Here is a 23,771-nt window from a genome sequence, read left to right on the forward strand (position 1 = left end):
GTATCTGTAGGCATTTCTGGGAAGCTTCATGGAATTGATAAACCATTCCATTGGAATTTAAAATCATTGTGGATAGAGGTTGTTTCATTTGTTGTTTATTCCCAGTGCAGAGAACACTGTCTGGCACAAAATATATGCTTAATACATATTTATTGATTGATTGATTAATATGTTAACCCCACAAAATAAATATTGCTTCACAAAGGTAGAGCACTGAGTTTGGTATCAGGAAGAATCTTCATGAGTTCAAATCCAGCCTCAGACACTTAATAGCTATGTGACCTTAGGGTAAGTCACTTAACACTATTTGCTTAAGTTCCTCATATGTAAAATGAGTTGGAGAAGGAAATGGCAAACAACTCTAGCATCTTTGCCAAAAAAAACCCAAAATGAGGTCACAAAGAGTTGGACATAACTGAAATGACTTGACAACAAATCACAAAGGTAGCTTAAAGTTTTCCTCTATCACATATCTTGTCTATTTAGTACAGTTGATTCTTTTTATTCAAATTTGATCCGTATCCTTTTGACACAATATGAGGCAAACAGTCAGCACCCATCAAATGCTTCTCAAACAATTCCATGTACCTTATTGATGCTCTAGAAATATTATTTATAATGATTTATGTGAAATCATGTATCTTGAATGGAGTCTACCATAATGATAATGAATTTTTTGCTTTGAAAGCAAAGTAAGAGCAAAACAAATCCAAAGTATTAATTTAGCACATCAAGTAAAAGAAGAATTGGGTAGATTTTAAGTGTGGCAACAGAATCTTTGTGCCTGTAAAATTATGTCTGTTTCATGACTTCTTAGGTGTGTCACCAAAATCCAAGTTCTAAACTCCTACTGGACAATGATTGTTCATTTCCTCCAAAGAATGGAGGGTATGATTAGTTATCCATCATTGGATACAATCCAACTAAGACCAGATGACTACTTATTTGAACATAATTATGCAGAGACATTTCTTGTTCACTTTGGAGTTGGACTGGATTGCTTCTGAAATCCCTGGCAATGCTAAAGATTTGATATTTCATGAAGGATTTTGCAACCAGTAAGGAGGCCCTTTTATAGTAATGAAATCATTTTATTTCATGCATGTTTTCATGTTTCTATTTCATATTCTTTAGGTCTTTAAAGATCCTCAAAGGTACGATGACTTCTTTTCTAGAAATATTTTTTAAAACAAAATGTCAATTGCCCCATTCAGTGCCTTATACATTGCCAAAACTCAACAAACATTGGCTGACAAAGATTTGTGGGTAAACAGCAAAGGAGCTTGACATACTTAACTTCTAATGATATTACATAGAAAATGAGGACATATGGCATATTGGGTAGCTTAGAGACCTGGTAATCAAAGTGACCTGAATCCTAATCCCTTCTCCATCACTCATTAGTTAGATGAACCTGGGCAATTCATTTAACTTTTTGGTTTCTTCCTTTATAAAATAGGTAGTAATATTCAGAGTACCTCTTCTATAGAGTTGTAATGACAAAAATAAGATTTTAAAGTGATAAATCTCTATGATAATAATTAGTGGAAAATCTCTGATTCAATGCTTCTTCTCTGGCACATACTAGCTGTGTGACCCTGGACAAATCATCAAGCAGGTGTAGTCACTTCCTCTTTTATTGGGAATGGATTTAGCAATTTGATCAATTCAGTTGTAGCAAAGTTGGCTCCATCATGGCCCCAGGCTAAAGCTCTTGGTTGTATTTCTTTGAGTCACATCTGCTTGCTTTCATGATACAAGTCCTGTTAACACCCATCCCAGACTGATTAGAAAGTTGAGCCACTATCTAATGCTTCTCTGACCTCGTCACTATAACTGTCAGTTCAGTTCATATTGGGCAGCATTTAGAACTGAAGATGGTGCTGACACAGCTCCTAAATAGCACTTACCCTGTTGCTGACAATAGCAGAAACAGACACAATTGGGGACACATTTGATTTGTTCTCCCTTCTCAAAACTTATGGGGATGGTTATATAGAACACTGGCTTTCAGTAACAGACCTCCAAGTTGCCTATCTGCTGATTTCCTTTTGGACTGAGTCTTATAATACCTGCTAATTTGAAGAGTGAATGCCATGAATTAATCATCTATACATAATGATTTTCCTCATAAGTGCTTCACTAAATCAACACCAAATAGGAGCATATTTGGTCAGTCATCTAAAGGATTTTTCCTCAATCAAAATAGCACTGCGCTCATCTACTTTCTTAGAGATAGAAGGGATCTTGAGCAGTTATGTTATTAATTCATACATTCATCAAGTATTTATTAAATGCCTACTATGTGCCAATCACCGTGTTGAAGACCCAAAGGCGAAAAACAAACTATTGTTGAACAAGTAGCTTCATGCCCCTGAGCTTCAGGCTGGTTTCATCTTCTGTTAAATGGAGAATTTGAACAAGATAACCCAAATGATCTCTCTTAGCTATATAGACCTATGATCATCTATGATATTCATACTCAAGGAACATATTTAGGGTAAAGGATGACAACAAGGGCAATGAAAAACCCACAAAGCATTTGCAATACAAGATGATTTGGATGAGTGGTTGGAGCACTGATAACTAGGGGGATCAGAAAAGCTTCACATGGCTGATGGTGTTTGAACTGAGTTTTGAAGGAAAATAGATTCCCACCATAAGCAAACATTTATTAAGTATGTACTCTGTTCTAGGCAATATGCTAAACATTCATTTAAGCTGTTGTAGATGAAGAGAGTAAACATCTTTCCTTTGGCTTCCAAACAGCACTCTGGAAAATGAAAAGGCATATGATTTCTCAGCTTTGTGCTGTTTGGGAGTAGAAGATGGGGAGGGGAATCAAGGAGGGATGGTATTTTGCCTGTATATTATTTTTCATTTTTGCTTTTATAAAATTCAATCTTAGAATAGACACATGGCTCACTGCCTTTGGTTCCTATGCCAAAGGCAGTGAATGCTTCGGGAAATAGAAAAAAAATGCCCATTGAATCTTTTTCCTATTATTAGTATCATGTTGGCTGGTAAAAGTCAGGACTTATATGCATGGTTACTTTATAAGGATGATCTTGCCAATCCAGCTGTCATATTATAACAACTTAATTTTGTGTTTGAGCTCTGTTAAAAGTGGAATCATCTCTGTGCTTTATGGAGCCATTATAACATATATAATTATCCTATTCCTCTTAAGTAATGAAGATATATTTCCAACGAACTTCACTCTGACCCTTTCCTCCAAAAGATGCCAATGTCAGATCAAGTGAGATCCTACCCATAACATTTTATCATTATCAGGTAATTCTATAATTGTCCAAGATGAAAGCTTTTGTTATCAGATGAAAGGACTGATGATTTAGAGCTATGATCTTAAATGATCTTAAAGATCTTTTATTCAAACATTTGGTTTTATATGTAGGGAATTTGAGGCTCAGAGAGGATAAATTATTTCCTCAAAGGCAATTAATAAAGCAACAAGAATTTGAGTTGCTCCTCTGCTCTGACACTCTGATTCATGCTGAGTGATACAAATAAAAAGTGAACAATCCCTGGCCTCATGGACCTTGCATTCTAATCAAGGAGGCAATATGTACATATAAAAAGGATAAATGAAGAGTAGATGGGGGGGTAACCTTAGGGAGAAAGTTATCTAGCATAAGTGAACAAGGATTAATTTATAGGGTCATGAAAATAAAGATATATTAGATGAGGTCTTCTTAATTTTTGTTGAATCATAGACTCTCACCCCCCTCTACCTCTTGGCCATTTATAGGTGCTTTCTCAGAGTAATGTTTTTAAAACAATAAAATAAAATTCATGGGATCATAAAAGAAATAAATTATAATGGCATATAATTATCAAAATATTTGAAAAGTCAGGCTCCCAGACTACAGGCTAAGAACCCTGTCTCTAGAGTTTGAAAGGACATTAGACTATTTATTACAAACCCCTCACCTTACTGACATAGACATTGAAGTCCAGGAAGGTTAAGAGACTTGGCCCAGGTCACACAAGGGCAGTGTAATTTTTACTAATATGCTTCAGAGTTAAGACTCCTTTCACTCTGACTCCAGATCTTGGGTTTTGTTTCCACTTTCTCTCCCAATTGTGTACTTGGCATTGTGCTAGGTACGAGGAATAGAAGAACCAAAAAATTAAACAGTTCATACCATTGAGGAACTTACATTCCACATACAGTGGAAGTGATGTAGTGGATATAATTTCACAAATATATGAAGGGACAAACAGATGAGCTTGGCATGCAGTAAGATGAATAGATTACTGATGGAGAGTGTTCATGCTCCATTGGAATCTGGATAAGATCAAGAGAATGAGAAGAGCCTCATCATGGTGACTTTGTTTTATTGAAGGAAATGGATGGGAGTCACATGAAATGGGCAGGCACTAATGAGTCTCAATCTGCATTGTTGGAAAGAACTATACCCATTAATGGGCTAGATTCCAGATCAATAGGGATTTTGTCATTCTATTACAATATTTGAAGTATGGGACTTTTGAGATAATATGATTCGTCCCAGTTGCTCCTGAAGTTGTCCTTAATTAAATATAAGGTGAGAGTTGAAGTTTTAGATTCCCCAAAGAAGTTGCAAAATAACTGCCGCCTTTAATTCACTGCTTCTTATACTGTGGAATTTCATTTGGCTCCTAAGAGCTGTGGGTGATGATAGCCAGTGTGGATGCATTCACAATAGTTAATAAAAGCCAAAGTGCCTTTCATGTCCTGTATTTTCCCAGCAGCATCCAAGATGCTGGAAAAGGGCTGGGATTTCTTGAAACAATTTCCCAATGTTAAATGCCATGTATGTCATATCGGCCCTCCTACCACCTTTCCCAGACCATTTATCATCATTCCCAAACCAGGCCCACATTTCCCGTATCTGGGAAACCACTAATAAGGAAGAGGTGGGTTTAAAATATAAGCATGTCTATCTACTCTGGGAACAGCCCTCTGACATACCTTGCCTCAATTATTTTTCTTTTTTATTTCAACAAGGAACTCCAAAACAGTGACGGGGCAGGCATGACCTACAGCATGGCATGCTTTTCTCTTTTTCTTCCCAATACCTCTATATGATCAAATGGCCTAAGAAGATCAACTGGGTTGAGTCAGAGCCAAAACATATCCAGTAGGATTTTAGGAATACTTGGAGAATGTATCCTGTCTGATTTCTAATTTTAGGGATAAATAAGCACATAAAAATGTCTGTGCTGTCTTCTCATCTGCACCACATATTGTACCAATTTTCATCAAAAAATTACAATTTCTGGAGATGTGTGTCTCTAGATACCCTCAGAATTTCTGCTCCTTGACCTGGATGGTAAATTGATCTTTGGCACACCTGCCCAGCATGGGAACCTCTTTGGATGTCTCCTTTTTGAGCTTAACATCAATAAGATTGGATCATTATAAGCCACGTCCTACTTAAGATTAACAAAAAAAAATCACAAACTGAATCACATCAAGGGAATAACTTTACTTTCTAGGAAGAACTCAAAGCAGCATTTAGTAAGTACCAACCTACTGTAGCAGGCACTGTGCTGAGGGCTTTGCAAATCTCTGGTTTGATCCTCAGAATAACTATTTTCCCCATTTTATAGTTGAAGAAACAGAGGAAGACAGGTTAAGTGACTTACTCAGGGTCTCATAGCTACTAAGTGTCTGATCCAGGATTTGAACGCATTTCTTCCTCACTCTAGTCCTATCCCTTTATCAACTGCATCACCTATCTTTTTTCTGATAAAATAAGTCAGGAAGAGGAAGCAGTTAGAATGTGATTCTAAAAGAATTAGACAAATTCGTAATGATTTTTACCTTGCCCATTCCTTTTTCTATTGATGGACAAACTTTGTAGGATCCAACAATTGATCAAAGATCCAATTAAATAAATATTTAGTAAGCACCTACAATGTGATAGACACTGGAATATATGAACAAAAAGGAAATAATCACTGTCTTCAAGGAGTTTGCAGTCTAACAAGGGAGCCAACATGTTTACCTATGAGTGGATATAAAATAAATACAACACATATATAATACATATCCATCCATATATATATGTATATATAAATATACATATACACATATGTAAATCGCTTAATAAACATTAAAGCATTATATGTAGTTATCTTTTATTTTTCTTGTGGAATTAGAAAATATTATAAACAAGGAAAGTTAAATAAGAAGATCTGTTCCTTTAGCAATTCCCACTAGCTGATCCCCCTAAGAAAGAAAGGAATTTGCATACTTAGAGATAACTCAATTTTCTTCACAAGATGAAGGGTTGCAATAAAAGATGCCTAACATGCCCAAGGTTCACCCATCATTTGTGCCAGTAAACTGCTGCCCCAGGCAGGTGATGGCTTTCCACTCTACAGTTAATGTTTGTTAGCACCCGGTGCCAGAAACTTAGCACATCCCCTGACCTGTCAAAGGAGTTCCCATCAATTACATCAGAGGCAATCATCTCCTCATCTCATGCTCAACAACATCGGTTAGGATGGTATGACATAATGGGGGAGGAGACCTACACAAGATACCGAGTTTGTGGAGTAAGACCTTTCGTACACCCTTTGTGGAGATTTCCAGAGGACTTGAATCTATAGGATATTCAAAAGCTTTTAGTACCACAAGAAATATTTTTATTTATTCAGTTAAAAGGGGGGAAAATATATCCATTCTTACATATGACTTGGTGCTCACATCTTGAAATTGCTGTGTTCTGAACCATGCCACCAACCTGAAATGTGCCAGCACAGTTCTAGGGCATGGCCCACAAACTTTAGAATAGCTCAGTGGAGTTCCTGGTATGGTAGACAAAATGAAAGGGAAATCCATTTTCAGAGGCAATTCCCATCTTGCTCTTGTGTGAGTTTGGATGGCATAAAGAAGGAGCAGGCTTGGTTTTCCCATGAGGAGCAAATCATCCCTGTAGAACTCTTGTTCAAACAGAGGCATGCCTTCTGAGTTGAAGGCTTGAGCTTTTCATGATTTCCTGGCATGTCAACCTTTGTGGTACAGGTGAAGGCTTTGTCTGAAGGGCATCTGCACAACTGAGCATGGACAAAATTCTTTGCTTTTTATCTGAAGGCATTGGCACATTGCAAATCAGTTCATAATCACAATTTAGTCTAGTTTGTGGCATCAGACTAGTGCAATGACTTCCTAAAAGACCAAGTGCAGCACTGGCAACTGCTCCCTGCCTGACTAGCAGTCCAACATCTAGTCACTGTGGTTCAAAGCCTCTTAACCGCCCCCCCCCAGGTATCTACAGATGGATATAAAACCCAATGGGTGGTCAACCTTTTGGGTGGTATTTATAGGTCCCACTTCATAGAAAGACTCTGGGGAATAGCCATCTTATAACAAATGATATTTTGTGATTAGTAATCTGTGCATAATGTTGAGTGAGTTGACTATCCTAATTTTGAAATCAAATAAATACTAAGTGATTTCTCTGTGATTTCAAGATATTCAGATATTATTGTTCCCGGGAACAGAGCAGAAGTCTGTGATGAGGCTCAGTGCCTTCTGTTACCTTCCTCTTGCTTGGAGAGCAATGTTTTCAGAATTGAAAACTAAAAATGTCTTACTTTTCTAGGATGTTTTGGGTGTTTTGGTATCATAATTCCTTCAGCTTATAATATATTTGATGAAACATAGTTTCTTAGGTAAATAAGCATTTATACTGCTGAATATGATACTTAGAAATCAGCAACAGTAATGACCACAAAAAGCCATTCTATTATGTCTTTGGCTTTCTAAAGGAAAAGTTTCCCAGAACAAAGAGAAGGCAATTCTGAAGGTAAGTTTTCAGGGTAGTGCCATTATATTCAAAACCAGCTTGTCCCAAAGAAAGAGTTGAGAGTTAGTAGCCTCCTCCTCATCCTTTTTCCTTGGTAGGTAATGAGTTCTTGCCCTTGGGCATTTGGTTTGGGGTCTGTTTGCTTTTCCCTTTCCCCCCACTTTCCCTGCCACTCTATTTTCTCTTTCCTAAACTTTGGGAAAGAGAAAGAAAGATTGACTTTCAAGGGTATTAGAATGTGCAGAGGTGACTCTGGGCTGCTGACTGCTCCCTATTCGTGTCTTCATTGTAAGGAGGGCAGGCTCATGGATGATAAAAGGGGCATGAACCAGCTTCTGATGGAGCCTCCATCAGATTGGAAACAACTCCTGTGTGCCCAGAGATTGGCTCCGTATTATAAAAAAGTTGGGACAATTTGTAATAAAGTCACAATATCCAGTAAAAAGTTAAAGTAGGGGCAAATGATCTAATTATGATAATATAAGAAGGAAACCAACATAGACAGATACTATTTTAAAGAGACAATTGTTTCCTAATTTCAAGATAAAAAAAAGTTATTGAAAAGCTCTCCAACTCATTATTGTTCTTTTCCCCTACTGTCACCATGAGCTTTAACAAATGTAAGAAAAGAAGGGAAAAGATGTGGAATTTTCCAAGAATGCCTTGGAAGGAGTTAAGGTGGGGAGAAAGATTAAAACAGTAACCCTTTAGCCCCCAGGGAAGCCTTTGAACTGAACTGAAAGCCCTGGACCAAGCCCAAATGCCTCATCCTACCCAAGTGAGCAGTTTGCTGTCTCTTAATAAACTTTGGAACATAGCAATGCACTGCAACCCGTAAAACATCCACATGGTCCTGTCTGGAATGGCTCCAGCCTGGAAGAGAACCTCAAGGCAGCTTCCTGGTGCTTTATGTATTGTTTAATTGTTGACCTTTGGCAGACGGTTTTATTAAAAACCGATTATTTAAGATAAGACCAAAGTGTCACGTCAAGAACCACAGAAACTGGAGGCTAGAGTGGCTTCACTTGGTTTCATACCTGCTTTGGAGAGCTTCGCTAATGAGGACACTGCATCGTCCCCCTTGCAATTCTTCAAAAACAAAACAAAAAAAAAAAGGTCGGCTTTTATTTTCCTCCATTAAAACATGAACTCAGTTGGCTGGAAGGGCTGGGTGTGTGTGTGCATATATGCCTGGGGCATGTTGGCATGGAAGCATGCATGTGCTCCTCAGCTCTGTAGTGGAGAGGGGGATTGGTTTGACTTGGGTTTAGGGACGAGCAAGTAGAGCTGAATGGTGGGCCTTTAGTGGTGCTGAGGAGTGGGAAAGAGGTATGTTCTCTGTTGGAATTATGACTGGAGTACATGTGGTATTTTCCAGTCCCAGGGATATTTTAAGTGTTTGCCAAGGCAGTGAATAAAATGCTTTGTTTTCCTCTATTCTACTTGCCCAAGTACAGGACAGCCATCACGCCCCAGGTCAATCTAGTCATAAATTATCTGGGCAACATTATTAATCTAGTCCATCTGAAATACGCCCTGTATCTCTGTCTCTCTGTCTCTCTCCCTTTCTCTTTCCTCTTTATCTCAACCTCTGGACCGCTGATTCTCTCTCTGTTTCTCTATCTCTCTCTGTGTGTCTCTGTCCTCTCTGTCTCCCTCTATTTCTCTCTCTGTCTCTGTCTGTCTGTGCTCTCTCTGTATCTCTGTCTCTCTGGGTCTCTCTCTCTGTCTGTCTGTCTCTGTCAGTCTCTGTCTCTCACTCTTTTTCTGTCTTTCTGTCTGTCTCTCTTTCTCTGTCTCCATCTCTGTCCTTTTCTCTGTCTCTATGTCTCTATGTCTCTCTCTGTCTCTCTCTGTCTCTCTCTCTCTCTCTGTCTGTCTGTCTGTCTGTCTGTCTGTCTGTCTGTCTGTCTCTCTCTCTCTCTCTCTCTCTCTCTGTCTGTCTGTCTCCCCCTTATCCCCCCAACTCCCTGCTTCCCTCTCTTTCCTTCCCTCCCTCCTTCTCTCTCTGGAATATGGAATGCACTCTCTTTTTATGAGACATACAGAAATCTCTCAGGATATTTTGGCCAGTCTTAGACGTGGATGTGAATTGGAGGCTTGGACGTTATTCTCATCCAGATACTCCGAAACTGGCCATTACTCACACTCCCACTGAGAATTAGAAGAAGGTAGCTGACATGGCTAACATTTTTGGAAATGAAACGCTCTGAAGGCTGGCTGGGCTTGTCCATATTGGAGTCAGCCTGAATCTTTACTCCGTTTAGCCCCTGTTATATACTGCTTCGCTCTTTAAATCTAGACTTTGATCATTCGAATGCAGTCACAGCAGAGTCTGTGTCCATGGTCTGGGTTCCTTTAGAAACGGCCACCTTCCGAAGCCTACCGAGGCCCACGTTTCCCAGAGTTCTTTCATGGGCCAGCCTGCCCGCTAACAAATGGGGCTCACCAACAAACTAAATAAATTACTACACGGATTGGGCCTTTGAGGCTCTGGGCGAAGAATGGAAAAATTATTTACAAAAGCTTGAAAATATTTAATCACCAGAGGCAGGCAGTGGGGGTGACGGCATTTTAATTAGCAAGTCCTCCGGCCATTGGATGGCTGGGGGGTGGGGGGTGGGGGTGAGGGTTGGTTCTTTCTCAACAGCCCCCCAAAATCACTCCCCCTCCCACCCCATAGCTGTTTGCCAGCCTTAGGGTCAGGCCTGAGATGAAACAGATAAGATAATTGGGTCTAATGAAATCCAGAAGGCCTTGGCTTTCTTGTTTGAGCTTGGATTTGAAAAGTGCGTGTGGAAGTGAGGCTTAATTCAAACCAGGCCTGAGCTGGGCCCGGGTCTCAGTGACTTTGATAGTGTTTGAAGTCCTAAAAGTGTTCTCCACACCACTAGCCTGCTGGGCCGGGCCTCCCCGGTCACCTTAATTATGGAGCTTTGTTGCCGGCTTTACTGCCCAGGAAAGGGGCCATTATATGTTCCATCAACATCAACTCTTCTCAGATTGGAGGAAAGGCCAGGTTGAAAGGCCACCATAGAAAGGCAAAGACTTCACTTTGAGGCAGTCAGATCATTTACCAGGCTTAAATTTCACTGGGTTATGGATGTGGCCGGCACATTCCTCCCAACACAGAAGCCTCAATTTCCAGTTTTTAAACAAGTGATTACTTTTCAAAACATTTTGTTTGTGCCTGTTTGGGTGGAGGGGTTACTGCTCCTCAGGTGTGGAGGCAATTCCAGAGGAATGGATAGAAAAACACCCAAACAGACAAACACACCATCTCTGCCAACAGCCCAAGGACCTTTCCATTAATCACACCACCAAAAAGGCCTGGTTGGAGCTATAATGAGGGGGATTATTATTAATGCTGCCTTACAAGTCAGACAAAGCGAGCAAACATCCTGTAGCTGGAGGGTTGTCCTGATAGCCCAAGGAAGGAGAAATCTTGCTGGGCACTCCAGGGTTCCCCGCCAGCTTCTTGAGTAGAGCCTTGCCTTATCTGAAAGGGAATGAAGAGTCAGGCCTCCCTGGAGCCTGGGCCTGAGGCTGGGATCTACAGAGGAGAAACTCGGCTAATTTTGTTAAGAGTCTGTATCCTCACAGGAACCTCCTCCCAGACCCAGGCGCTCCTCTTGGTGCTAAAGGAAATCTGGGAGAGAGAGCACATGAGAAGACTCATTCTTCAAACTGCATTTCCCTGAAAGAAGGGATTGTTCACCCTAGGAGAATTCACGGACAAGTTCCTAGTACTTGTGTCTCATTGTATAATGGTTGGATGCTTGGATGCTGGAAGCCTAAAACCTTCTGGAAGAAAATTGATGTAAATCAAGCAGCTTTGAATGTGTCAGACAAAAGCAGGTTCTCTTTCTACTAAAGATCCTGGTCTTGAATGAATTCATATATTCGATAAGCTCTAATGAACAACCACTGCTCAGGTGGAGAAGAGACTGGACAGACAAAGGCAGAAAAGGAGAGGCAATAGACCAACTCACAGGCTGGGTTGGGCTTGGTGGGATGGTAAGAATTTGGTAGCTGTACCGGCACTGACAGGTCATGGAATGAAATGATGGCCAAAATGAAACTACCTGCTTTTGCATCTCCAAGATTGTGAGACCTAAGAAAAGGATAGTGGTCTTGGAACAGATAATACTCAGAGTGGAGTAAAATATCTGAACCTAACTCAGAGAGCAGAAGCAGGACAAAAATCTAGCCAATCTGTTTCCTTCCTTCCTTCCTTCCTTCCTTCCTTCCTTCCTTCCTTCCTTCCTCCCTCTTCTCTTTTCCTTTCTTCTTTTTTCCCCTTCATTCCTCTTATGTATACCCCAAACCACCCCCTTCCTCTTTTTTTCTCTCCTTTACATCACACTCTCTGTCTGTCTCTGTCTGTCTCTGTCTCTCTGTCTTTCTCTCTGTCTCTCTCTCTGTCTGTCTGTCTCTCTCTCTCTGTCTGTCTGTCTGTCTGTCTGTCTCTCTCTCTCTCTCTCTCTCTCTCTCACACACACAGACACACACACACACACTGTCTTTCAGTGGGTCTTTGCTTTTGTCAACAATAATAGAAATCAGTAAATATCACTTAGTTAGATTTGGGGAGATCAGAACTCAATATTTTAAGAACCATTAAGACTCTAAGTTGAAGACAGAGTAAGAAGAGTGGAGTTTTGCATTGGATGATCTAGTCATCTTTAAATTCTGATAAGTGGCATCTCCCTAACACCATCATAACTAGTTGAAAAAGCATCCAGACCCTTATGACCAATCTAATGTCACCTGGGCTAAATCAAGTCTAGTACTGGTCACATGGATTGAATTCGTGGCACCCATTTTCTTGCTAACACTACTTGTGCTGGACTATCACAGCCTAGAGAAGTGAGGAATGTTATTAGAGGTAGTAAAGAGGGGTCAAAATGGGCTCAAGGATTTTTTTGATGGGATTGGATTGGACCCGTGATTGAATTTCCTTCTGCTAATGCAATTTTAGGCACTTTTTATCTTAGAGAGGTTCCTAGATCCTAGATCCAAGGATCACTTGGTATATATCCAAAGTGAGATCCAAAGAAATCTCTGACTAAAATCGCTCCCTATTTACGATTTCATGCTTCCTCTCTTTTGATACAGTGATGAAATTGAAATTTCTTGATTTTATTTACTCATTTGAGACTAACCCAGAGATATTGTCAAATTTGTTTACCCCCTTTCTGATTGTACAAATGTTTACTCTAGAAGCTGGGATTAAAATCTTTAAAGTATGGCAAGATACATTCCCCCCCCCTCCCAGGGGGTGTCAGCATTCCCAGTGCTAGTGAAGTTTTCCCTCAATAACTTACAAAGTTACCATCATTCAAAATCTGCCCAAATCTGCCCAAATCATGGACATTTTAGCACCCTGGGCTCAGCTTGTTGCAGCCGAAGTTTGTGCCTGTGGCAACCATTTTTATCTCACCTCCATAATGACCCACATTGGAAAGATTAATTCATTTCAGCATGTTTCCTAATTGGCAGCTAATCAGAGCTGGGAAGTTGCATTTGCTTTATAGCTGGATGGCAGTTTCCTTTCCCTAAGTTGTAAGATACTCTCTGTTGCTGCATCGCCATTTGCTTTTGCTTAAATTGTGATGAGGAATGCGTCTTCTTTTTTCAATGAGGTGAGGTTTTCATGTTAGTGAATCTATTTCATGACAAAAAAAAAAAAAAAAAAAAAAAAAAAGTCCTGGCCAGAATATCTGGGAAGTAGTTGGAGTGGGACGGAGCCCCCTGCTTTCTGCTTCCAACACAATAGATGGCTTTGTAAGAATGCCCCATAGGTGTCATGCTGGGGAGCTCTCTGTTTATTCCCAGGGCTAATCATTCCAGATGTGCAGATGTTTGAAACTGTATTAAACTGCCCATTGAATTGGTCTTGATTTTCTGGTGATCAACACATCTAACACGATAGATAATGCCTGTTATCATAGCAATGAGCCAACTCGTGCCCTTGGTCATTGGGCTAAAATGTAGCCCTTTAAGTAAAATGTTCACATTTGGATTGTGTGTAGAAACACTGAACTGAGGTGAAATTACCATGAGTTACATAAAAGTTATCAATATTCCACAGGACACCAGATACTCTCATGGACTTCTATAGAACCAGGTAGATTTTTGTTTTGTTTTATTATTTAAAGCCAGAGGAAGGAATGCTTTTCCTAGATAATGGAAAATAGATCTATAGCCCCTGGCTAGGAAACCACTGATAAGAGAGCAGTGGTACACTAGCCCTATCAATGTACCCTGCCCAAGGCATTGTGGGTTGTGGAGGACATCCTGGAGGGGAGTTATGTGGCTCCCAAATACATGAGAGGAGCCATTGTGTTTAAGAGTTTCTTCATATAGGCACTATGGCTAAGGGGAGAATTCTTCCCCTTTGTAAACCTGCACAATGCTTTCTTTCCTGAATTGGCAATGGTTCCCATTCACTTATGCCTGGCAAAAATATATACTTCTTTCTTCTAAAGTCAGCGTGGGGGAGTAAATGCAGCCCAGAACTTAGTGTCAGGAAGACCTGGGCTGTTCAATCTCATCTTTGCTATTACTAGCTGTGTGACCCTGGGTAAATCATTAAGCTTTTCTGAATCTCACTTTCATCATCTGAAAATGGGTTCAATTATGCTCATGAATGCTACAAACATTTCTTAAGTGAGTGCTAAGTGCAGAGCGCTCTGTCTCACAGGTTATTGTGAGGATCAAATGAGATAACATTTGTAAAATGCCTTTTAATCATTAAAATACTCCAGGAATGCTGCCATTTGTGATTCTAAGGGTTCAGAAGCTTTGCATGTTTCATTGATTTCCAAATATCTGTAAAAACAGGGAGGAGAAAATGTGGCCATTCTCATTTACAGAGAAAGAAGCTGAGGCATAGGAGACTTGTGATATCCATGTCCATCTATTCTTATCCATTCTCATCATCACCACCTTAAGTTCAGGCCTTGATTTCCCCTTATGTGTATATGCTATAGTAAATCATGGAATCTAAAAAACCTCCAAAAGAGAAATGTTCCTGGGGCCATTGGAAAAAGCATCCCCATGACAGGATAGCAAAGTGTTATCATCCAGCCTGTGCTTAAACACTCCAGTAAAACAGATTTCCTTACTGTTCTCTCAATTTTCTCCATCCTTTCCTCTTTTGCTCACATGTAAATACTCATAAATCATATAGAGTGTGCTCCCCCCCCCCACCACCAAGGGGAGGAAGTTCCATGAGGGCAGCTCTTGTGTTTCCTTTTTTTTTCAATTTTGTGTCACCAATAAAATGCCCAGGACCTTTAAATAAATTATGGAAATGGATTGGATAGAATAAACTCTTCCTCCAAAATATAGCACTTAGATGCTCCTCCCAAATCAAACATAATGGAAACATTTATCAACTACTGCTATTTAAGCTTCATAAACAAAACATTTTGCTTTATTTTTTAGTTTCAGCTCTCACTTCCCTTTCATTTACTTTCCTAGATTGTTGTCCTGTGAAGCAAGTATTTAACCCAGAAAAATCACTGGAAAGAACCCGTGTTTTCAGCTCTCTTTATCTCTCTGTCTCTCTGTCCCTTTGTCTCTCTCTTCTTTCCTCCAACCCTCTTCCTTCTCCCACATGAACTGAAAACTTCTTCAATTCATCCAATTCCATTTCTCTAAAGTGCTGGTAGCTATATTGATATAAATTAGATTACCTCATGAACCTTCTAAAAATTTCATTAACGTCAAATGTCAATAATTGAATCTGGCTTTTATAAAGTCTGTCCGAAAGGAAACCCATTGTTTGCTGGTTTTCTTTGGTTTGTTTGGAAATGTTCCTTCCAAATTGATTTCCGGAAGGCTTTTAGGCAGTCCATTCTCATCCTCTCTTTGTAATGATCCCTCAGCCACGTTTTCTTCTGGTACTCTTTCCAATGGACAGGACAGAGTAAACAGCTGTATGGAAAGAAGAGGAAGCAAGATCTAGAACATCCCTGGGGCTTTGCCCTTTAGAATAGACTCTTCCTCTATTGGTCTCCATGATAGAGCGGGGAGGGGAGAACTGAGACACGTACATAGTGTTATCTTTGAACAGTGACTCAGATGTGTTTTGACTTATATGGTTAAAGCCAAAAGGAACATTAGAGGTAGCCTAGTCTAACCCCTTCACTTTTCCCAAGAGAAAGATTTATTTGAGGAGTGCCTTGCCAAAGTTCACAAGTAGCAGGGAATGGAGATAGGACTTGGATCCAGTTCTTCTGACTCCAAAGCCAAGACCCTTTCCCACCCTGCCCACTGAGAAAACTGCTGGTTTTCGACTCAGAAGACCTGATTTCAAATCTAAACTCTTCCACTTACTATATGAACTTAGATCACTTTCTTTTCTTCTCTACCATTCATGATTGAATCTGTAAATGGAGGAAGCTGGAAGAAATGATCTCTGAGATCAGTTTTGTGCTAATGAATACTACAGACATTTATTAAGTGGCTTCTATGTGCAAAGCACTCTTTTGGGGGATCAAATGGCCAAGGTGAGCCCATTTCTTGCCTTCTAGGTGCTTTCTCCTGAGAAAGCTCCTTCTTCTGACACTCCATGTTCTTTGCTTCTTTTTGTTGTTGCTGTTTTTATTTGTTTGGGGCTCAATATAGAGACTGCCAGCTATTCTTCTTCAGCCTCCAGAAACATTTTATACCAATAGACACTTAATACAGATATTTGCTGGCCACCTACAGGGTGCTCATCACTGAGCTGCAGGATGCCTCCAAGGACATAGAGACTACAGATAATCTGGACTTTCCCACTGAGTTTACAATCTAGTTGGGGAGAAGGTAGGGGTGGGGGTGGTGTTAGAAGAATTCCTACCATATCTAAAGGGTAAGTCATGAGGCTGTTCTGTCTTTAAGCAGAAGATCAGAGCACAGGAGACAATGCTCCCCATTAGGATCTGCTGTATAGGAACACCCCACTCCTCCTTTCCTAACCCCCCATAAACAGAGGTAGTGGCATGACCTACTTTGGTCAGGGAAAGATAATTCTGTGCTGCAATCAGGCAAAATGCATCCCAAATTTAGGGCAAGAATTATTTTTTCTTCAGGGATATCTCAAGTTCCCTTTGTTTGGAATGTATTGCCCCAAATGTGGCTCAGATAAATTTCATAGCTAGACCAGGTAATAATAGCAAGCAGAGTAATTCAGGGGGTTGGGGAGGGGGAAGGGAATCTTGCTCAAAGAAACTACCCTGATAGGTAACGGTTTTGACATCGGAATTCAACTGGGACACATTTTTCATCTCAGGGCACATGCTGAGGGCTTTGGTGTGCTGGAGAAGATCAAAGACATGGGTTCTCCCCCCCTTTCCTGTTATATTCAGTATGAAAAAAAATCATTAAAAAAAAAAGATAAAGGAGAAGAAACCATCACAGAAAGTGAATGGTAACCAATTTGGTGGGGGTGGGAGTGGGGGCGAGTGAACAGAGTCAAAACAGCAATCTCCCTCGTCTCTGTTGTGGGGATTTTGGTGGGAAGAATCTGCACCTGCTTGTTTAAAAAGTCAGAATTCAGATAGGGGCCGAGCACTGAATGAACCCTCCTGGTAATCTAGAGAGGGGCTTTAATGTAATTCACATGGAGCGTGTTTCATCTTACCCAGAATGATTTACAAGAATGGGATGAAACCAAGGAAATATCCTGGATGGCCTCGTCTCTATTTAAAGATATTAAGTAAATATGTGGAGGAACTCTCTATGATTATCCTTATTAAAATGAATGGAAGACATGAGTCTATAACAGAATGAAGCTATAGATGACTCGCGAGTTGGGGGGGAATCCATTATGGGTGGGGGATGGACATCAAGCTTTCTCCTCACTCCTTAGGGTTCTAAACCTTCAGATGGTCTATTTTCACTGAGCAAATCCAGGTTTGTTTAACTTGTTTCAAAATTTGGTGTATTCTCACGTCGAGTTTCTAAAAATCGAGTCCTAAAAAAAGCAGGACTTGCCGTACCCCTCCTTCGAGTGCCTTTGTGTCTAAAGCTTTCCCAGCAGAGGTTGACTGAACATTCTGAGAGTATTTGGGGGCGAATCGTTGCCTGTTGGTGTATCGGATTAGTCGGGGCAGGATTCCTCCAACCTTGCGACTGTGTGCCATGACTGATGGTATGATGTAAGAGGACTGCGCTGGAGCCAGAAGATGGACGCTGGCTTCCTGGGCGACCCTGGACGAATCAGACCCACGTGGTCTCTGGGCCTCGAGGTCCTCATCTCTAAAATGAGGGAAGAGAGAGAGCCGTCTGGGTGACTCTTTGGGCTGTGGCTGTATGAGCCGGGGATGGCCAGTCGCTTGGCTGGGCTGGAGCCCCAGCTTCAGGGCTCAGTGTGCAGCCTGCATTTGGAGCAGTTGCCATTTACTCGTGTAAACCCATCCTGCCTTGCTAACAGCCCCTCTGACCCACGCTGTCTTCAGTTGTTCTGGCCCAGCGGGATGGGTCTGGCCACTTCATTCATGATTTCTAGAAAGAAATCCAACGGGCAGCTGGATCCCTGGGAGCAAACAGAAATTTTCTTGGTGGGGTTCATGCCTGAACCCCAGCCCAGAAGATGGGCAGCCTGACGTTCTGCTGGCGCTCTGCAGCTTTCATGCACAACCAGGGTCATTCACGTGCCTGTCCCGTGGGAGACTCCAGCCCTGATATGCTGCTTTGGCCACCAGTGCCGTTGTGGCTTTAGAGTGGGAGAAAGGGCTGGCCTTAGAATCCAGAAGTCTGAGGCTCCAATCACTGGCTCTGTGACCTGGGCAAATCGCCCCGTCTCTTGGGGTCCCAAGCTACACCAAGAGTTCCCTTGGCTTGGAAAATCATAGGTCTGGACCCAAACACAGCAAAACCCAATGGCCTCATTGTATGACATAATAGCAGGGGGCTTGGATTCAGGAGGACATGAATTCAGATTCAGCCTTAGATGCTGTTTGACACTGAGTAAATCACTTAACCTCTTGATGCCTCCATTTCCTGTCAAATGGGGATAATAATAACACCTCCCTCCCAGGGTTGCTGTGAGGATCAAACGAGATAATCATTGTGAAGTGCTTAGCACAAGGTGGCACATAGCAAGTCCTATATACATGTTGGCTTTTATTATTGACAGCTAGATGGCACGGTAAATAGAGTCCTGGGTTGTAAATCAGGAGGACCTGGATTTAAATCTGGATTCAAACACTTACTGGCTGTGTGACCCTGAGCAAGTCACTTAACTTCTGTTTACCTCAATTTCTTCAACTGTAAAGTGAGAATAATAAAACTTCCCTCCCATGGTGGTTGTGAGGATCAAATAGTTGTAAAGGGTTTAGCACAGGGACTGGCACATTGGAAGTGCTATAGAAGTGTTGGTTAGTATTATTTTTTAAAAATAATTCCAAATTCAGGGGAATAATATTGTATAAAAGTATATCGATATGAAGCAAGATTGTATATGGGAAAAAGTCCTGACCTTAGAAGGGACCCGGGTTCAAATATAACCCAAGGCTACATGCCCTTGGGCTGGTCACTTTATGTTTTTGAGCTTCAGTTTCCTCATCTGCAAAATGGGGATGATAATGAGCTATTCCCCCAAGGGTTGTGAGGATCAAATGAATGGCATTGCTGTGCAGTGTTTTATAACACTTCATGTGCTATGGAACTAAATGATAGTTATTCACTATAATGATTTCATCATGGGATTCCTGAATTGCAAAATAGGGGTCTACTATCAGCCCTCTCTGGCTGTGTTGTCAGAAAAAGCAGGCTTCTGGAACCACAGGATGGTATGTAAATTGGGAAGAGGAATAACAACATCTAAAAGTCAGCAGTAGCTAACAATGAAGCCGGCTGGCAAACAAAGAAATACATGTTCCAAGTCATAATAGGAGCTCCTAAAGAGGATATAGTGCTATCAGTTAACAGATGTACCTAGGAGAGTTTTCATGAAAAGCTGTTGGGAAAAGATACTTGTAATTTTCAGACCTCAAATTTAGTATTTTATGGTGATGGGAGACATGCGTGTATGGTGCCTGTAGCAACCCAGGACCACATTCAGCTTCCTTCAAATTGCATTGTTCTCCACCCATTCAACCACTATTCACAAGCCCTCCTGTTTTTCCTCAGAGTCTCCCCTAGATCAGCAGAATTAACATCTGACACTATAAACAGGCAACAAAGATGTTGAGTCATTTCAGTTGTGCCCAACTCTTTGTGACCCCATTTGGGGCTTTCTTGGCAAAACTTCTAGTGGTTTGCTATCGTTTTCTCCAGCTCATTTTTTAGATGAAGAAACCGAGGCAAATAAGGTTAAGTGACTTGCCCAGATTCACATGCCTTGGAAATGCCTTAGGCCAGATTTGAGATCATAGTTATTTCAAAGAAATTCCATAATATACAGCAAGAGATCAAAATCAGGAAGCAAGTATTCCCAATACCCATTTCCCAAACTACAACTTGCTATATCACAATGCCAAAGAAAAATAGGGAAGGATAAAGTCACGATAGCAATTTGCTCAGTGATTGAGCCCATGAGGCTCAGGGTTGGTCAGAGGTTGCATTTTGGCATCAAATAGACAAAGCACGCAAGTCTTTTTAACATAACTGCCGAGGGTGGAAACCATAGTTGGGAAGAGTCTTCTTCCCTTGATTCCCACAGACAAAGGAAAGCCTCATATTAGCAGTAGGAGGAAGGAAATCAGTGCAGCTGCAGCCTAGATTTCTGGCTCTGTATCTATTTTTCTGCCCTCATCTCCCTTCCAGTGCCCCTTCTTGAATATTTCCAAATCCCCACTCTCATAAGAGTTTGGTTGTAGCCTCCCACCCCATCCACTAGCTCCCAGTGAATCTGCCCTGCATATAACAGGACCATCGCCTGGTACAGTTTATACAGATTTGTCGGCAGTGTCGTTCTCAAACCTCCTGACAAGTAAATACAAACTTCTGTGATGATAAAAAAGTAGTGTGTGCTGATATCTCCATCAAGTGCTACTCTAATGCCTCTTGGCAGTGCAGAGATGTTCCTAACTCCTTGAAAAGGATTCCAGAAGGACACAAAGTTTTCTCAACTTTACTAATCTGGTGAGGCTTCAAACATGGTCCTGGAGACCACCTTTACTTGTGGTCATGTAAACAGGACAATTCAGTATAGAAGAACACATTCAAAACTGGCTAAAATACGAAACAGACTCCAGTGATCTGTGACCTTAATCCACTTCATCAGTGGTATGGCTGAGGACAGAAAGAAGAGTTGCCAAGAATTCTAGACCACCTACATATTTAGGGTAAATTTGGCTCTGTTGATAGTTTCTGGGATATGGAGGGAGATTACAAGGTCATTATTTACACTAGTCAGTCAGTAAGTATTTATGAAACACTTGCTTACTGTGGACTAGGCATTGTGCTAAAAGTACTGAGGATATAAAGAAAAGCAAAAAAAAAAAAGAAGGAAAGAGGGAAGGAAGGGAGGAAGAAAGAGAGGGAGGGAGGGAGGAAAGAAGGGCGGGAAGGAGAAAGGGAGGAAGGAAGAAAGGAATGGAGAAAAGGAAAAACCCTAGCCTCTGCTTAACAAGGATCTCAGACTATGAGAGTATTATGAGTCATTGTTGACTATTATGAGTTAACAGGGTGAAATAGTGACTAGAAAGGCAAATGCCATCTTAATCTGTAATAAGACAAGTGTTCAGCTTAAAGGAAGGAATGAGTCCATTGCTCTCTCTTTACTCTGCCCCCATCCATCTGCAGTGATCCTTTGTGCAGTTATGTGCCTTTCTTAGCGTCACATTTTAGAAGAGCCATAATGAGGTACGGAGAGGTTTGGAGCCAGGGAAAGGATGTGGCTTCCATTCGTGGCTCTGCATGATTCTAAACAAGTTACCTGCTTCATTTACTCTGTTTCTGCATCTGTAAAGTGAATAACTAGATTATATGAGCTTTAAATTCCCATCTAGCTTAAGCATCTATGAAACTAAGGAGGACACTAACAAGCTGGTGTCTTTCCAAAGGAAGGTACCCACAGTAGTGAAGGGCTCCACATCATATTATGTAATTATGGTTTGAAGGAATTGGGCATGTATAGCCTAGAAGAGGAAAGGATCTGTAGGCACATCAGGACTGATACCAAGTATATGAATGCCTACATTGGGGAAGAAGGATTAAATTTGTTCTCATTGGCCCCAGAGGGCAGAAATAGAAGTTAGAGAGAAGATTTCATCTGCTTTAAGGAAAAAATATTCCTTACAGAGTTCAAAGTCAACCTGACTGCATCAGATCATAGTCTTTCCCCAAATCATTCCCGCTTCCCCTTCTACAAAGGGCCTTCAAGTGAAGATTGTATTACATCTTATAGAGGAGATTCCCAGTGAAGGGCTTGATCGGTTGCAGGACTGCTGAGGTCTCTTCCAATTCTGAAATCATATGAAGAACACATGAGAAAGGAGAGAGTAAAAGACTTCCAAATTTTCATCCTGCCTTCCTACTCTGCAGATATCTTTACCATTAGGCTCTACTGTCCTGGTTAGTGATGGCCTGCACAGACCATTATTTCAGGAGAGCCTCAAGACATTCTTCACTTTAATCACAACTCAACTGTCCAGAGTCCTTCTTGTATCCCTCACTAGTCATCTTGCCAATGGATATCCCCCTTGCCAACATTTTACAAGTTCTAGTTTATACGTAATCTTATCCAATTGAATGTAAACTCTTTGAAGGCAGGAATGCTTTTATTGGTTCACATTTGTATTTATAAGACTTAGAATAGTACTTGTCATATATTAAATATTTTATAAATGCTCATTCACTCTATTTTCTTTCTCTCCCTCTATCCCCTATCTCTATCTATCCATATATTGATCTTTTTATAATCTCTTATTAACTATCCATCTATCCCTCCCTTCCTCCCTATCTCTTACTCCCCCTCTCTCTATCCATCTATGTAGCTATCTTTCTATTCTTCTACCCACCTTCCATTTGTCTCTCCATCTAAGTATATGCCTTTCTTTCACTCTCTCTCTTCCTCACTTCCCTTCTCCCTTTCTTTCCATACCTCTTTCTATCTACTATTCATCCATCCTTCCCTTTATCTTTTCATCCACCATCTAGCCATCCCTCTCTCTCCCTCTCTCCTTTCTTCCCTCCCTCCCTCCTCTCTATCCAAGATTCAGAGGCATGTCATTATACAGTTTGGTCACCAGATGGTGACAACTGGACAACTGGAAAGGGAATGGAATGAAGAATCAAACTAAGAAATGAGTATGTGATAAAAACTGTGATTACAAAAGGTTTTAATCAAAATGATGGAGATAAATAGAAATCATTATAGAGGTGGAAGGGGTAATAGATAATGGATGAGACAAGGAACCTGAAAAATAATTAGAAAGGAAAATGTAGGCAAGTGGAACAAAGACATACAGCAAACAACAGTAAAGATTATAATAATCTGGTATTTGAAAGAACCATAGATCTAGGTTTTGGGGATAACAAACTAGTGTTTGGAAAAAATGTTAGAATAACTATAAACTAGTTTGGCAGAAACTAGATGTAGACCTATAGCTTATACCATTCACTAGTATAAGATCTAAATGGAAAAAATTATCTAAACATAAAAGGAGATATCATTGTAAATTAGAAGAACAGGGAACATGCTAGTTATCAGATTTATGGATAGGAGGGGAATTTCCTACATAGAGTCAAAAAGAGATGGGGAGCATTGTGAAATGTAAAATGGATAATTTTGAATACAGTAAATTGAATAAAAGAAAATAAATGTTGCCAAGATTAAAAGGAAAACAGAATATTGAGATTTTTATGGATAGCCCATTAGATAGAGGTCTCATATCTAAAACATATAATGAACTTTGTCAAATTTATAAAAATAAGAGCCATTTACTAACTGATAAATGGAGAAAAGATATGAACAATTTTCAGTTGAAATCAAAGCCATATATAGATACG

Source organism: Gracilinanus agilis, chromosome 5 (genome assembly GCF_016433145.1).
Source record: "Gracilinanus agilis isolate LMUSP501 chromosome 5, AgileGrace, whole genome shotgun sequence".
In the NCBI taxonomy this organism is placed as follows: Eukaryota; Metazoa; Chordata; class Mammalia; order Didelphimorphia; family Didelphidae; genus Gracilinanus; species Gracilinanus agilis.